Genomic DNA, 4,408 nt, shown 5'->3' on the forward strand with positions numbered 1-4,408 from the left:
TGCTCTAATATATGCAAGTTTATTCACTGAGAGTGCTGTGGAACTTACAGTAGTTTTTTCTTTATTTACTTACTACTGAAAAGTAATTTTACATATCCCATCGAAATAACTAGAATACTACTGTTCATTTTATTCTACACTTATTTAGACTCAATCAAGAATACATCCCTGCAGAAACAGAAAATCCTTCCGACAACAAATTGGTTCATCAGAGACATGGCATTTTCACTTATCAGATAACAACTAAAAATTACCAAGTTTTTTCTTTCTGAAAATTATGGGGGCACCAATGCTCATTTCGCCTGAAAATGCAGTTTCTTACATCGAAACAATCAAGATGCATGATGACCTATATAGACTTCATGTCAACCGAATGCTTATGTATAACATGAGCTAGCTAGTAAATCGTTACTCTCTCTGTTCCAAATTATAGGTCGTTTTAATTTTTTTAATTCATAAATATTATTATGCATCTAGACATACACTATATATAGATACATAGCAAAAACTATTCACATAGAAAAACCAAAATATGGAACGGAGGGACGACATCACTAGCCTAAGTTCAGAGATTCCACTCAATAGTCCTGTCACCACTTTTAATTTCCTCCACTGAAGGAGTATATAGTACCGGTACACTTACGTAAGCTGGTAAGCATAAACTTGGATTAATGTAACCTGCAGGTCGATGGGACATGCAGTAACTAACAACCAAGTGCTCTTCTGTTGACTCATCATCCAGAATTCAAATTACATTGAATACAGTCATTACTTCATGTCAACTTCTGATAGTACTATATATACACTCAATAGTAGTCTTGTTGTTTTCCTTTTTGTTGACTTGATCAAGAGGATGACCTTATACAGGCTTTTATGAACTTTGAGGTGGTCTGATGCTACTAGACTATAGTAAGACTTATTCTTGGACTCAAATTTATTAGTTGCATAGAATAAGTCAACTCCACGGTTGAATGATCTTTAGGTAGTAGTAGTACGGTTTACTTGGACTAATCATATAATCAATGCATTCGAGAAGTGACATACGGTTAATTGTTAGCGTGGGATTTTATTTCTGTCTTCCGATGTTTAATTGGTTAATTAAACCTATTGTTGTTTTCTAATCTTAATTCATAAAATAAAAAACACGGTACAATTGCTAGCATTAAGACAAGTAATTTTGTCCATAAGAGAAAAGCAAGGGAATCAAAACTATATCCTCACATAGTATTGGATTGGAAAAGAAAACTTACACGGCAGTTTGGCAGGTATTTAGTTTCTCAAAGAAACATTTCAGGAGAGAATCTGTTTTTGATTCGCCTGAGAAATAATTCTTTTTCGTTTTTATAGAATTTGAGAAGCATTTCTGGTTTTATCTTTGAATCCCTGGATCACTCAGTAGGGATTCTGTGTTTCTCGTTTGGTATGGATTCTCAAGTTTCTGGAGAGAAACGGCTTGGATCGAGAATCTCTACCAAACAGGGCCTAAGCCTCCAGGTAGCCATTCAACATTACAGATGGGAGTGAAATCGCATGCATACATATATATATATATATATATATATATATATATATATATATATATATATATATATATGCAGGTCTTATTAAGTATATTCTATAATTAATTAAGAGTTCTTTTACATCACTACGCGAGATTTGATTTGTGCTGGCACATGCAATTTGGCATGCTGGCGGGCGTGATTGGCACCCACCAGCACAAAGCTTCTTTGGGCCGGTGGGGAAGCACCCGCTAGAAGCCACTGTGTTGGCGGTTGGCTTATGTCGCCCGCCAGCACAAAGGACACCGTGCTACCGGGCGACCTAAGCACCTGCCAGCACAGATGCACCCAATCTGTGCTGGCGGGTGGCTTATGTCGCCCGCCAGCACAAAGGACACCGTGCTGCCGGGCGACCTAAGCACTTGCCAGCACAGATGCACCCAATCTGTGCTGGCAATTGGCTTATGTTGCCCGCCAGCATAGAGCTTTCTAGCACAGAGCTCGTCCATTTATGACCGCAGGCATCTTCTTCCCCATGCAACCTTCCATTTGGAGCTTGCCCGAGGGGAGCTCGGGAAAAGCTCCAAAAACACCAAATCTAAGGGGGAAGGTTTTGCTCTTGATTTATTTGGAGAAGGTGACTATATAAGGTGAGTTTGTGCCATTCCAACCTTCTTTTTCAACTTCTATCGATCATTTCTAGCTTTATTAGGTTGTCATCTAGATTTAGATCTAAACCTAGGAGAGAGAGGAGGGATGAGAGAGAAAATAACTATAAATGGATTATTTTTTTAAATAAAATTCTATGGTCATATTATAACCATTACAATGCTATGTTTGTCATTTTAATGTAATATAGAATTGAGTTTGATTATATTTTTCCTACTTATTAATTATTACCTCCATAGTTTTAATTAATGAAGTTGGTTATCTTAATATGTAATTGAGTTTGATTTTTTTCCTTCTTCTTATTAATTATTACATCCACGGTTCAATTGAGTCTCATTTAGGGTAATATAGAATTGGTTTTTATTATACTTTTCCTACTTATTAATTATTACATCCATAGTTTTAATTAATGAAGTTGATTGAATTAATCAAGACAACGCAAATATGTTGTCCGTGTTTTGACTGTAGTAACAATATTGTATGGGAGGATACTGATGTCATCAAGAGGTATTTGATAAAGCGAGATTTTATGGATGGATACACAATTTGGTCCCACCATGATGAGGTAGGAGGTACCTTCAATAACACAGGCATCGATACTGGCTGTGATGAAGTGGGTGGTGATGATGCAAACGAAAATGATCATGTTATGATGGATGATGATTACGATCATGGAGATCAAAATGGTGATCAAACAGATGCGCGTGTGGAACCACAGGTGGACAAGGAACATGATGTTGATATGGAGGACATGTTGCGCCACATTGAACCGGAAGTGTTGCTAGGGAGTGCTAAAGGGTTAGAGAATTTCGAGACACTCAAGAAGGCAGCAAAGGACCGTATGTATGTGGGATGTGGGAAGGAGTGGACATTGCTATGTTTCGTCCTTCATCTTCTGATCCTAAAGACTAAATTCGGATGGTCAAATAATAGTTTTAATGATCTCTTACTCTGCTGGGCAATTTTCTCCTGAAGCCTAACTTTGTGCCAAAAAATACATATGAAGAAAAGAAGATTATCAATCCAATGAAGATGCATGTGCAAAGAACACACGCATGCAGGAATCACTGCATATTGTACCACAGTGAGTACGCTGTTGGGATACGAGGTAGGCTACACTAGCGTAAATCAAAATTTCTACCGCGTAAAACCAGGAAGAACTGCCGTATAAGGATCACGGGATTACCACTCGACGCACTACTGGTGCGGAAGATGTAGATTTGCGTCGATGCAGCGAAGACGATCAACGTAGTCGTACGTAGTCGATCACGTCAACGTCCAGCAGCTCCTCAGCAGCTCGTCCACGTGCAGCAAGATCGCCCTCGTGCCGCGGCTCGTCGTCGGCTCGTCATGGCTCGTCGGCAGCTCGTCGTGGCTTGTCGGTGGCTCGTCCAAGTTCTGCAAGCGCAACACCTCCAAGGTATCCACACGTGCAGGGAGGAAGCGTCGCAAGCCAGACTGCTAGATCCGCGAGTTGCAACAGGCGAGGGCGTGGGAGGCGCGGCAGATGTGTTTCGCAAAAAGGTGTAAACCCTAGGGCGCCCCCACCCCTCTATTTATAGAGGTTCCTAACGGGCCTCTAGGTCCGAGGCCCATTAGTACTTCTAAACCTAATCCAACTCAGATCACATCCGAATTGGGCTTCCAGCCCCTTAAGTGTGTGATCCTATGGGTTTGGATACGTATAGACATGGCCCGAGTACTCCTACTCGGCCCAATAGTCGGTAGCGGCCTCTAGCAAGACGTGCCAACTCCTATACGCACACGAAGATCATATCAGACGAACCATCACAACATAATATACATGATATTCCCTTTGCCTCACGATATTTGGTCTAGCTTCAAGCCGACCGCTCTTTCTCGATCCTGTGATTCGGAATCCCTTTGTAGGTTAACTCTTAACCGTACGTAGCATGGCCATGCATTTTCGGATCCGATCACTCGAGGGGCCCAGAGATATCACTCTCAATCAGAGAGGGGCAAATCCCATCTTGATTGACCATGTCTCATAGCATGCTTCTTGACAAACCCGAAAGCTACCTTTATAACTACCCTGTTACGGCGTAGCGTTTGATAGCCCCTAAGTAGGTCGATCCACATCTTGAATACATGCGACAATCTCAGGTCTAAGGACAAAGCGTATATGTTGTTTAAAGAGAGAACTACTTCTCGTGTTGGGTCAGTCCTAGCACATGTCTCCACATGTGTCCACATTATTAGTTCAACATCTCCATGTCCAT

Source organism: Setaria viridis, chromosome 6 (genome assembly GCF_005286985.2).
Source record: "Setaria viridis chromosome 6, Setaria_viridis_v4.0, whole genome shotgun sequence".
Taxonomy (NCBI): domain Eukaryota; kingdom Viridiplantae; phylum Streptophyta; class Magnoliopsida; order Poales; family Poaceae; genus Setaria; species Setaria viridis.